The sequence below is a fragment of the Dipodomys ordii genome, unplaced genomic scaffold, assembly GCF_000151885.1.
Source record: "Dipodomys ordii isolate 6190 unplaced genomic scaffold, Dord_2.0 Scaffold13, whole genome shotgun sequence".
Lineage (NCBI taxonomy): Eukaryota > Metazoa > Chordata > Mammalia > Rodentia > Heteromyidae > Dipodomys > Dipodomys ordii.
In genome coordinates, this window is record NW_012267229.1 from 11,759,016 (window position 1) to 11,772,717 (window position 13,702).

A 13,702-nucleotide genomic window follows, 5' to 3' on the forward strand; every position below is an offset into this window, starting at 1 on the left:
TGGGTTTGTCCTGGGACTCCAGGGGCCCGGGAGCGCACGTGTAACGCTCGGGGCGCACGCAGGGCTGCGCGTGCCGGGGGCACGCTGGTTGCCCTTCGCCGTGGTCGGGTCTGCTTCTGGGCTTGTTGATCTCCGGATCTCGGCTCTGCCAGGCTAGGCCAGCCTCCCGCCGGCCGCCCGGCCTGCCCGGGAGCTGCCCCCGCTCGATCCCTCGCCGGGAGCGCCTCCCGGGGTGGGGGACGGGGCGGGGGACGGAGGCAGCGGCGGGCTGTGTTTTGTTCCCTGCGGCGCGTGGAAGTCTTTCAGGCCGGATGAAAGCGCAGGCGGAAAAGCGGCGCCGCCGCGCGCTCAGCTGCGCCTCGGTCCTCCGGGCCCGGTGCGCGAACAAAGGCATTTGCATGAAAACAGGAACTCCGTGTGTAAAAAGGATCGGTGTGTGTGTGGGGGGGGGTGCGGCGCACACCCCGGCGCCCCACAGCTGTGCGCCCCTCACCTCCTCCGCCACCCCAGGAAAAAGCGGGGCGCAGCGGCCCGAGGGGGGCACTGCGGTCCGAGGGGGGAGGGCACTGCGGTCCGAGGATCCCCCCCCCCTCCTCCGCGGGTGGAAACGGCCGTCCGGGACCCGGAGCGCGCTCCGCAGACCCAGCCTGACTGCGCCGGGGAGTCTCGATTGGGGCGACGGGAACCCCGGCTCCCCCCCCGCCCCGCCCCGGCTCCCCCACACCCCGCCCCGGCTCCCCAGGCTCCAGCCCAGCCCGCTGCAGCTCCGGGCCTCGGCCTCGTGGCGCGTCCCCCGGGGCGCCAACGTGTCCCCCGCACCGACTCCCGGGGCTGCGGGTTCCCCCGCGCCCGGCGCGCCCGCGGGCTCGGCCCCGGCGGGTGAAACCCTTCCAGCGGCGCCTCGAGGCTGCGTTAGCGACGGGGTTCCAGCCCGGGGAGATGGGGTGGGGTAAGGAGAGTGGTTTTGCCACCGCGGAAATGGACATCCGAACCCCGCCGCTCCCCCTTTACCACTGCGCACCCAGGGCGGCTGGCGTGGGCTCTTGGACGCCTCAGTTTCCCTCTTGGCAAACGGGGTGGGGTGGGGGGCAAGGGAAGGGCTAACGAAGTGCCGGTGCTCGGTTCCACGCCGCCAGCCAGGCGCTTGGTGGCACCCGGAACCATCTCCAACCCGGGTTTACAGACGCGGGACAGGCGCGGGGGAGGAGGCCGGGGCGAGGGCTCGGCTGCCCCGGACCCCACGAGGGAGGGAGTGCAGAAGTGTCCTGCGCGCAGGGCTTGCACCCCCAAAGGCTTGGTGCACCGAGGGAGGGGCCGGAGCTGCGGGTCCTCGCCTTCCCTGCTGCGCGCGGGATCCAAAGGACAGCCCTGGGGGGTCCTGGCTCGGCCGGGCTCTGGCTGGGGAACGGCCGGAGGGGCCACCAGCGGCAGTAAGGTGCTGGGGTCGGCTTTCCTCCTGTGTCGAGACTATCATTATCATCACCATCATTATTATTATTATCATTATTGTTAATTATTGACAGTCCGAGGCCTTTTCTGCAGAAGCCGGTTTGCTTTTCAGAGCAGACCAGGGCTCGGCTCCCCGCAGCAGCTCCCCGGGAAGGAAGCCTCGGCTGCCCTCCCGTGGCCGGCGCGGTTATGGCAGCCTGCGAGGCTGCAGGCAGCCGGGGGAAGCGCCCCTCACTCAGCCTTGGGCTCTCTGCACCAGGCCTGGGACTGTCCAGGAGAGAGGAAGGAAATAAAAGAGCCCATGGGTTCTTGGATTGCTGTTTTTTTATTCCCCGAGGATCCTGGGAATCTCGGAAGCAGGAGAATCAACTCTGGAGTGGGAAAGGCATGGGAGGTTCCATAGTCCGCTTTTATGTGCTTTTGAATGGATAACAGGCCCCTAGGATTGGAAAGATTAAAAAGGAAGAGAGAGTGGAGGGAAGCCTCTTTTACACTCAACAGGTGAGTATTAATTACTAATGATTGACAGCCCACCCATTTCCCCAACAGTCCTCCGCAGAGTAAGGGACTCTGTGCAAATACTAATATTTCCAGGCCAGAAGCTTTCCCTATGTACTCCTGGGCATCTTGTTGCTTTATTTAAAAATGTAGCAGGAAAATCTGGGCACCAGTGGCTTGGGCTCTTATCCTAGCTACTTCAGAGGATGAGATGTGAAGAGCATTGTTTAAAGCCAGCCAGGACAGGAAAGTTCGAGAGACTGTTTAATCTCTGATTAACCACCAAAAAGCTGGAAGCAGAGCTGTGGCTCAAGTGGTAGAGCACCAACCTTAATCCTGAAAAAAAAAAGCTAAGAAAGAGAACAAGGCCCCCGAGTTTAAGCCCCAGTACTATCATCCCCCCCCCAAAAATAAACTTTCAAAACTTTTTCAGCACAAATGGGTATTTTAATGGTGGCATAAGTAGATAATCTAGCAGTTGTCACTGCTGTTTAATAAATAATTCTGTAGTGTTCAAGAGGCAACAGAAAAAAACAACAAAGCTCCAAACTAACACATTCATATGACTGTCCATGAATCCAACAGAGGCCAGATGCAGCACAAATAAACATTCACTTGGTGACTCTGGGAACTTTCCTAATTCCACATTCATGTGACCAAACAGCTCAGCACGCTTTCACTCGCCAACTTTGGGTGAGAGGAATTTTGTGTGTGCCACCTCCTCAGTTTCCCCTTCTGTGAAGTCAAAAACTTTTCAACTGTAATTTATCCACAGGCAGTCAGAAGAACTCTGATGTTCTGATCATGGACATTAGACACCAACAGACATTAAATCTCGAAACCAGGAAATGGCTTACTTAACGCAAGAGACTGTACAGGTCTGAGAATTACTGAGAACTATAGAGATGTGAAAATACTACAGAGTTTCTGTATGCCCCTGACCCCTTGTTCACATATTACCCTGTAACTTACTACAACTGAGCTTCATGCTTTATCCACATTGTGTAGGCTCTTCTTCTTCAAGGCCTCCTCTCTTTATCCCATCCAGAATAACACATTGCATTCAGTCATCCGGCTTTTCTTGGCTGTGACCATTTCCTACCTTTCCGGCATTTATGCGCTTGAGAGCTTTGAGGGAGCACTGGTCAGGTACTGAGTAGAAAGTCCCTCTGCTTGAGATTGTCGGGTGTTATTCTCATGATGAGTGAAGGGTCAGTGGGTTTTAGGAAGGAACACTCTAGAGGTGACAGGTCTGCTCAAGATGTGATATCAAGAAACATGTCATCAGCTCCAGATAACATCAGTGATGTTAACCTGAATCAACTGGCCAAGGTAGTGCTTGCCAATTTTCTCCACTTTTTTTTTTCTTTTCTCTTCTTCTCCCTTTCTGTGTGGTTCTTGGTCACAGGAGGTCAGCATACAACCATACACAGCCCCACTTCAGGGATGGGGAGCTTCTCTTCTCCCCTTCCTGGTAGGTTAAGTGCCTTTGTAAAACACAGAGACTGCTGTTACTTCTTTATTCAATCATTTATTCGATTATGGGGCACTCAGGGATATTTATTTTGTACTTTGTGTCATACTTCATTACTATGTGATTTGTTTTGCATTCACGTGATTCCAATTTGTGCCACTTAGCGCTCTTCCTGTGGGTGTCGTTTTGGTGCAGTTCTGTTTCTGAGCTCTTCCCTTACTTTCTGGTAGTGAGGGATAGTCCAGGGTCTTGGTGTATTATTATTATTACCTTTTTTTAGCCATGTCTTCAAGAAGACTGGCTCTTTGGTTTTTGTTTTTGTCAGTCGTGGGACTTGAACTCAGGACCTGGGTTCTGTCCCTAGCTTTTTTACTCCAGGCTTGTGCCCTACCACTTTGAGCCACAGCTCCACTTCTGATTTTTGAGTAGTTAATTGGTGATGAGTCTCATGGGGACTTTCCTTATTGGGCTGGCTTTGAACCTCAATTCTTAGATCTCAGCCTCCTGAGTAGCTAGGATTACAGGTGGGAGCTACCAGTGCCTGGAAACTGGCACTATGTTATTGGAGACTGGGATTATAAAACAAAATTTGAACACTCTGTATGTTCCTTGTTACCGGAAACCCACACCCAGTATGCTGAGCTAGGAAATGTGTGTGCGTGTGTGTGCTAGCTCATGCATACACATAGCTACTTATTTCTGTTTCTCTTTGGAATCTATAGTAAGCTAAATGAGAGCTCATGCTAATATGTCTCATTCTTACCCATTTCCACGGCTCTCTCCTTTTCCTCTCCTTACAGATAACTTCTTACTTCTATAGTGAGAAATCTGACCCCTACCCCCTGCCGTCCATTTACCTCATTGTTCAGTCTGACATGTGTGCTTGCACTTCAGAATTGTCAACCTGTACTCCTGAGAAACAGCTTGACTAAAGGGCCTACAGACAGTTGTTTTGCTCTCCAGTGTTTTAGCCTATAGTCATTTTCCATGCCATTTTCAGCACCTCTGTCCTCCACCCCCGCCCCAACCTTCTAGATTATGTCATATGTTTAAAATACAATCAGCTTTGTCTGCCATTGTCCTCTATCCTGTGATCCTGAACTTTCCTGTTAGATTGTTTTGAAGTTTGAATGCATTCCTTTTTCACTTTGTGCTATCAAGCACTATGGCTTTTGACAAATGGATTGTGATAAATGGATGCCAAAGAGCTCCGCGTATGTTCTATTAAACTGGTCTTTCTGCTAGTTACCTCACTACCATGAAGAATGGTTTCATGGCTCCTGATATCCACTGTTCTTCACGTTCAGCTTCCGGTCTCTAAACCTCTGGTAATCACCAATCTCTTTTTCCATCTCTATCATTCTGCCCTTTAAGGAAGTTGTATAAGTGAAATTGCACATACTGTGTAACCCTTAGTAACATGCATCGAACAATAGATGAGTTTGGGAAGATTTGGTAGCTCAATAAAATAGAGCCTTCCAATCCACGGATACACCAAACCTTCTCATTCTTGTTTGTTTTGCTTTCATCTCCAAGTCTCTTCCCCTGCCCCCAAGCCTCTGGTAATCCACATTCTACACTGCTTCCAACGGTTCAACTCTCTTAGTTTGTACCTATAAGTAAGGTCACATGGTATTTGTCTTTCTGTGCCTGGCTTATTTCACTGAGTTTCTCCAGGTTAGTGTAAATTGTTGCAAATGGCAGGATCTCCCTTTTAGACACAGGATGGGGTTCCACTGTGTGAAGCTGCGCACTACATTTTCTTTATCTGTTGATGGACTGTGAGGCTGATTTCATATCTTGGCTATTTTGAATAAGGTGGCCCCAAGCATGGGGTAGAAGATGTCTCTTCAGTGTATCACCTCATTCCTTTTGAATATACACGCAAGAATGGGATTGCTGGATCCTATGATAATTCTAGTTTTAATGTTTTTTTAAAGTAGCCTCCACACTGTTTAACATAAAGGACTGTATTGTCTATTCCGACCAACAGTGTGTAAGGGTTCCTTTTTTGTCTACAACCCCACCAACACTTTTATATGCTTCTACTGTCAATGGGATACAAAGAAATGGCCACTCTTGTTCTTGATGTTGGAAGTCTGTGTCCTCTTACTTTCTTTCTTGGTTAGTTTGGCTAGAGGCCTATCTATTTAGTTAATCTTTACAAAGAACCAACATTTAGCATCATTGATTTTTCTCTATTGTTTACATGTTTTCAATTTCACTGATTTAAACTCTAATTTTTTTATTATTTTATTCCTTCTATTGCCTTAGATTTAATTTCATGTTCTTCCTCTGGTTTTCTAAAAAAGAAGTTAAACTATCGATTTTCAGAACTTTCTTCTTTTCTAATATACACACTTAATGCTATAAATATCCTTCCAGATACCGTGTCAGCTAAAATCCACAAATTTTGACAATTCGTTTTTCCATTTAGGTCCGAATATTTTCTAATTTCTCTTGAGGCTTCTGCTTTGACTCATGGTTTATTTAGAAGTATATTGTTTACTTTCCAAATAGATTCTACTATCTTTTTGTTATTGATTTCTGGTTTAATTCTTTTATGGTCTGAGGATATCATTTCTGTGATTTCTAGTCTCCTAAATTTGTTAAGGCATATGCCCTGGTCCAGGAATGTGGTCTATTTGTGTGACCATTCCATGAGCCTTTGAAGAGAATGTGTATCGGGCTGTTATGGGAAGAAACGGTCTGTGATTGTTCATTAGATCAACTTCATGGATGGTGCCATTTGGGCCATTTATATACCTTTCTGGTTTTCTATCAGCTTTATCCGTTCATGACTGAGACGAGTTGGAGGTCTCCAGCTCTAAGAGCAGATTTTGCTGCTTCTCTTTTCGGCTCAATTTGTTTTGTCTGTGGATTTTGACACTTTGTTCTTTTGGAGCTTAAAACCCATCTAGGTTTGACCTGCTTATCACTGTGTAATGTCGTCGTTTATCCCTGATAATCTTCCTGTTCTAAATGAATACAGGCATACCAGTAGTCCTTTGATGAATAGAAACAGAATACCTCTTCCTCCATTCTTTTACTTTGAGAAGCAAAAAACAAAACAAAACAACCCAATCCAGAGATAATTTACACCCACCACAAAATTCATTCCCTTGGAGTTTGTTTAAGCAGAAACTATTCACCATGATCAGTTCCTTTATTTTTTATTACCCTCCCCCCAACAGAAACTCCACAGCCACTAAACAGTACGCACTCCCCGCTCTGCCCTCCCTCACCCAGCCCCTGGTAACTACTAATGTCACCAATGTTCTCCTGTCTCTATGAATTTGCCTGCTTCTAACCATTTCAGGTGAGTGCAATTTGTTTGTCACTTTGTCTCTTGCTCTCTTAGGGAGGTGTTTCAAGGTTTCCCTTTGTCAGAGCATTTATCACAGCTTGAGGCCTCTCTGCCATGGAGTGAAATCCCTTTATGTGTGTAGAGGTCTTGCGTGTTTATCCTTCATCAGTGGAGGGACACAGCCTGCTCCCACTTTTTGGCAATTGTGAATCATGCTGCCATGAATATTTGGTGGATGACTTGTCTGTTTGAATTATTATTTTCTGTCCTTTGGGGGCTTAAGGCTAAAAGTGGAATTGCTCTGTCATCTGCTGATTCTCTGTCTAGCTTCTGGAGGGCCTGGCAAACTTGCCTACAGAGGCTTCACCATTTTACATTCTTACCAGCAGTGTACAAGGACTTCAATTTTTCCATAGCCTTGCCTCCGACACATTGATTTCCATAAAATATTGATAGGTATGAAGTGATACCTCATTGTGGTTTTGATTTTGCATTTCCCTAATGACTACTGACATTGAATGTCTTTCCATATATGTATTAGACAATTATATATCTTCTTGGAAGAAATGTTTATTCAAGTCTTTTAGTGTGTGTGTGTGTGTGTGTGTGTGTGTCCCCAAACAGGAAGTGAACTCAAGGCTTCACACTCTCCTTCTGCTCATGCCTGGAGCTCTACTGCTTGAGCCATGCCTACAGGTCCAGTTTTTTTTTGTTGATTAATTGGAGAGTAGAGTCCCATAGATTTGTTTGCCTTGGTTGTTCCTCAGATCTCAGCCTTCTGAGTAGCTAGGATTACAGGCATGAGCCACCAGTGCCTGGCCAGATTGATTTTTTCTTCTTTATCTTTTTTTTGTCAGTTGTAGGGCTTGAGCTCAGGGCCTGGAAGCTGACCCTGAGCTCTTTTTGTTCAAGATTAGTGCTCTACAAAGTTAGTGCTCTACAAGTGGAGCTATAGCACCGCATCCAGTTTTCTGGTGTGATTTTGGAGATAAGAATCTCACAGTCTTTTCCTGCCCAGGTTGGCTTTGAACCATGATCCTCAGATCTTAGCTTCCTGAGCATCAGTGATTACAGGTGTGAGCCACCAACACCTGCCCTGATGGATTTTTTTTAATGTTGAACCTTCCTTGCATGTCTGGGATGACTCCCACTTGGTCATAGCTTTTTGCTGATTTTACTCACATTGTTATTATTGTTATAATTCTGTTGAAATTTTCTATAACTTCAAATTCAGTTAAAGTAATTTGTTTCTTTCCAGAAATTTGACCATCTTATCCGATTATTCAATTTATATTCACAAGCTTTGTTCCTTGTACTGGCTTATAATCTTCTTTTAGTTCTATAAAATTGGTAATAATGTTCCTATTTTTAATTCTGATTTGAGTCATCTTTTTTTCTCTTTTTTTCCCATCTAGCTAAAGTTTGCCTATTTTTAATCTTCTTTTGATGAACTGACTTTTGATTTCATTGATTCTGTATTGTGTTTCTAATCTTTATTTCTGAGCTCAGCTTTGAGTTTCGCTCGTTCTTCTTTTTCCAGTTCAAGTTATTGATCGGTTATCTTCCCCCCTTATTAATGTGGATGTTTATAGCTATAAAATTCTCTTTAGGCAGTACCTTTGATGCACCCCATGAGTTTTAGTACATTATGTTTTATTCTTGTTTGCCTCAAGGTATTTTCTAATTTCTTTTGTGATTTACTTTTCTTTGACTCATTGGTTTTTAAGAGTATTTGCCAGGTGCCAGTGGCCCACACCTATAATCCTACCTATTCAGCTGAGATCTGAGGATTGAGATTCAAAGCCAGAGTGGGGAGACAAATCCAACAGACTCTTATGTCAGATTCACCAGTAAAAAGCCAGAATTGGAGGTTTGGCTCAAGTGGTAGAGTACCAGCCTTGAGTGAAAAACCCAAGCAAGATTGCTAAGTTTCAGCCCCAATACTGGCACAAAAGAAAAAAAAAGAGTATGTTGTTTAGTTTCTGTATTTTTATGAATTTTCCAGTTTTTATTCTGTCATTGATTTCTATTTCACTTTCTTGTGATCAGAAAAGATACCCTGAAAAAAAAAAGACAGCGTTAAAGTACTAAAAGGACTAGTTAATAATAACTAAAAGACAGGACAGGAAATCAAAGTAAGAAAAGACGCTTTATATAATTTTAATCTTTTAAAATTTAGTAAGATTTATGTTATGGTCTAACGAGTAGCCTTTTTGAGGAAACATGTTTCCATTATAACTGTTTTTTTTTTGTTTGTTTGTTTTTGGTCAGTCGTGGGGGCTGAACTTTGGGCCTGGGTGCTGTCCCTCAGCTCTTCAGCTCAAGGCTAGTGCCCTACCACTTGAGCCACAAGGCCACTTCTGGCTTTTTTCTGTTTATGTGGTGCTGAGGAATCGAACCCAGGGCCTCATGCAAGCAAGGCAAGCACTCTATCACTGAGACAACTTCTCAGCCCTCCATTATAACTTTTAATGTGCTGATAATAGGTATTAAATTGTCCGTCTGGGAATTCTAAGATCTATGTTATATCTTATTCTGCTTCTGATGGTTGTTTTGTCTCTATCCTCTGTACTTTTCCTGGCTTTTTGGCCTATATGTCAGGCTGAATAATGGATCTTAAAATGAGAAGATGATCTTCAGTTTTCCAGGTGGAACTTAAATACAAGCACATATTTCCTTATAAGAGACAAATAGGGCCAGGCACCAGTGGCTTATGCCTGTAATCCTAGGTATACAGGAAGTTGAGCTCTGAGGATGGTAGTTCAAAGACAGCCCAGGAAGGGAAAGTCCATGAGGTTCTTATTTATAATTGACCATCAAAAGGCCAGAAGTGGAGCTGTGGCTCAAGTGGTAGAGAGCTAGCCTTAAGTGGAAAAAGCCTAGGGACAGCACCCCGACCCTGAGTACAAGCCACAGGATGGGCACAAGAAAGGAGAGAAGAGAGGGGAGAGGGGAAAAAGAGGAGAGGAGAGAGAGGAAAAAGAGGAGAGGAGACAGGGGAGAAGGAAGAAGGGAGAGAGGAAAAGGGAGAGGGGAGAGAGGAGAGGGGAGAGGATGTGATCACAGAGACAGAGATTCCTGTGGATTGGCCCCAAGCCAAGGAATGTTGGGTTTGGAGGCGTGGCTCAATTGGTAGAGTGCCAGCCAATGAATGAAAGTGCCAGGTACCCAGTTTGAGTTCCAGACTGGGGGTGGGGATGGGGGTGGGAAGGAATGCCAGCATCCGCCAGGAATTGTAACAGGAATTACCGGCCCAAGCCTTCCAACTGGAGCACAATTGGCCAACCTCTTGATTTTAGCTCAATGATACCGACTTTGGATATTTGGCCACCAGAACTGTAAGAGAATAAATGTCTATTTTGAGTCAACCTGCCATGGCAATTTGTTACAGCAGCCTTAGGAAACTCATACAGCATACCTTGTTTACTTTTGGTTGAAAGTTGGACACGTTCTGTGGGGTAACAAATATTGAGGAAAACAGACCTTCAGGGTGAGGCTCGATGTGAATCCTGCGGGGACTTGGACTCCATTTCATCTTGTGATAACAGGTGCCAGAAGTAGCTGATTCCTTTAGGGTCCTTGTTTCCTCCTCTTCTCTTGGCTTCCCTTGAAACGGTTCCTCAGACTCTGTCTTGCAGCTGTCACTCATGACATTATCCTGGAGCCTGATTGGCAGATGGTAACATGAGGAGCTTTCTGGAGGGAAAACCTATAAACCCTGACGTTGTCTCTCTCCTCCCCTCCCTCCCAGAGCCCTACATGCATGCTGGTCTGCACTGAGGCAAATTGCCAGACGGCTAAATAAATGCTCCCCTGACTTGTGGTCTTGCTCCCGGTAGCAGTCTTGGGTGTAATGGACTCCCAAGGTTTCAGGTGGTTGCCTGCCCTACAAGCTGTATTCTCTGATGGTTTCAAGAAAAGTCGTGGATTTTTTTCAGCTTCTGCTACTTTTCCTTATTCTGATCTGAAAAGAGGAATAATGACATCCAAGCTCTCTACATGTTGGAGTGAGAACCATAAGCCACTACCCTGGCCATTTTAATGTCAGTCTACTACAGCAAGTGAGAAATATTAGGAGCCACAATATCATAGGACTTATACTCTTGGAGTTCTAAAAACTGGGGCATGTGGACTCAGAGTTTTATAATGGAGGAATAGTAAATTGGTCTTCTTTTTAAGTTTTTCATTGTTATTATAAAGGTGATGTACTGAGGGGTTAGTTACATAAGTCAGTAATGAGTACATCCTTTTTCTTTTTCTTTTCTTTTGTCGGTCCTGAGGCCTGAACTGAGGGCTTGGGTGCTGTTCTTCAGCTCTTTTCCTCAAGCCTAGAGCTTTACCACTTTGAGCAACAGTGCCACTTTTGGTTTGTGGTGGCTAATTGGAGATAAGAGTCCCACTGACTTTCCTGCCAAGGCTGGCTTCAAACTGCAATCCTCAGTTTCAGCTTCCTGAGTAGCTAGGATTACATTTCTTGTTGTTTTTTTTTTTTTTTTTTTTGTGTGTGTGTGTCCAGTCGTGGGGCCTGAACTCTGTCCCTCAGCTCTTCAGCTCAAGGCTAGCACGCTACCACTTGAGCCATACCACCACTTCCGGCTTTTTCTTTTCTGCTTATGTGGTGCTGAGGAATCGAACCCAGAGCCTCATGCATGCAAGACAAGCACTCTACCACTGAGCCACCTTCTCAGCCCAGGATTACATTTCTTTATGAACAGTATCACCCCCTTCCTTCATTCCCTTCCAGGTTTTCAAGAATCATAAATTGTAAGAATAAAATATTTCCTTGTTGAAGACCTTCCTGGGCTGGCTTGTGCTAACAGATAATCAGACACAGACTGTTCCCTTGATCTGACACTGGTCTAACCTCCATGGCTCTCAGATCATTCTCAAAGCCTATGCTCTCTCCCCAACTCCCTTGTTAAACCAGGGTTCCAACCACATGTCAGAATTCTATAAGTAGGGCACTGGTGGCTTACACCCATAATACTGGCTACTCAGGAGGCAGAGATATGAGGATTGCAGTTCAAAGCCAGCCCAGGCATAAAAGTCTATGAGCCTTATTTCCAATTAACCACTAGAAGAAGGCTGGCTGTGGAGTTGTGACTCAAGTGATAGAGCACCAACCTTAAACACAAAAGTTCAAGGACAGGGCCCAGGCGCACACACACACACACACACACAATGCTAGGTTACACCCACCCAATTGATTTCATGTCCAGTGAAGGTGTTGGTTTGAACAACAACTTCCGTCCAACTTGGCAGGCAGAGACTCTCTCCCACATCCCTATACTCTAGCTCCTGTGCTCACTTCCCCTCAGAGGTGGAGTTATTAGAAAGTGTTTCCTCTAGTAAAAGCTGACATGAGTCTCTGCACTTTCCATCAGCCTCTGCTCTGTGATAACATCTGTGCTATCACAGGCTCTGAGGTATGATTGGGCGTGATAACAATCGTGTCTGTCTCCTGTCTTGCTGGGTTCCCCCTCCCGCACCCACAGGTGCCTCACGCGAGGGCAAAGAGCCTGGAAGTCCACCACTGAAGCCACCGGTGTGTGCTGATGTTCGCTATCTCCTATCAATCTGCTCTTTTAGGGGCCAACAACTGAGTCATGGTTGAAGTCTTAAGCTCCAGGACCACAGAAGTTAGCTGGAATTGTGGGAAATATCCAAAGAAGGGGCTTCTTTAGCCCCTATTTTGTTTTTCTCTCCTCACCCCCTTGTTTCTTTTCCTCGACTCATTGAGTTTTCTTAATGAGTACCCAGTTGGGTTCACCAAGACCATTTCAGGAATCACATCTAGACAAAAGTAAAGCAAACAAAACAAAACAAAAAAAACCACATGGCAACCTTTTACATCTTAGTCTGACCCAAAGTGAAAGAGGGTGGTTAGCCTTTCACATCTTTGTCTGAAATTTCTCCCAGCCAGTCTTTTCCTCTCTCACTGTAGGATCAACCAGGGGGGGGGGGCTGGGAGTTCTGAGGACCACTCTCCAAAGGGGTTTTCTCAGAAGTGGGGCCAGGGGCAGTAGCTAGCCCTCTCCTGAAGCGAGTGTGAGTTCTTAGGGTGGAATGCTTGATACCTTGGCACAGTATGCACAGGCATTCATGAGAAAATACTTGTTGAGTGCCTTCTGTGTGTTGAGCCTTGTGCGCAGTCTCACCTCGACTTCTCTGGAAGTTGCTAGAAATTCTCTATAATAAAATATGGTAGGCGCTCCTCTCAGGTCAGTGGCTGAGGGGGCTCTGAGTTGGGACTCCGCAGCCCACTGGGTGGTGAGGTCAGGAAGGCTTCCAAGAGGACTCATTTGAGACAGAAGCTGCAGGACAAGGAACTCATGGCTGAGTGGTCAGCCTCTCTCCAGCTCCATTCTTTCCCTCACTTTGCAGTGTCCTTGGAAACCGTGACAGGCCACCGAGGTGTGAATATCTATCACCCAGTCGCTATGGGCCCTTTCCCCCAGCCCCACACACCTGCCCACAGTTGCAGCCACCTCTTCCTCTCCCACCAACACCCCCCCCCGCCCACCAGCCACAGTGTGTGTCTTCCAGCTGGGGGTTGGATCCTGCCAGCCCTGCTTCCAGTCCATGGCATTGCGCACAGCCCCACCTCCTACCCCCCACTCCCCCCAGGAGGCACCCTGGGATCCTGAGATTCCAGCCATTGCTCCTGCCCCCTGTCACTTTGCTCCCACCATAGCGGTCTTACTGTGGCTTAGAGATGCATGCCCTCAGGCCTGGTTCTGCACCTTCCATTCCCCTCTCTGGATCATTCCCCCTCCTTCTAGAACTCTCCATGGCTCCCCCTGCTCAGGTCCCAGCTCACATGCCCCCTCCCCAGTTACAGCTTCTTATACATCCTGCTCTCTGTCTCCCGTCTTCTGTACCTTCACGTCCACCTGGAACAACACTCCCCAGTTACTCCTGATGTCCACCCATCTCTTTGGAATGTGGCCTCTGGAAGGGCAGAGGCCTGTCTG

General features: G+C 46.8%; 1 pseudogene; it reads left to right on the forward strand.

Annotated features, from left to right (window-relative positions):
- The first annotated feature begins 311 nt into the window (after positions 1-311).
- Positions 312-13,702, forward strand: part of LOC105981459 — a 29,498-nt pseudogene continuing 16,107 nt past the window's right edge.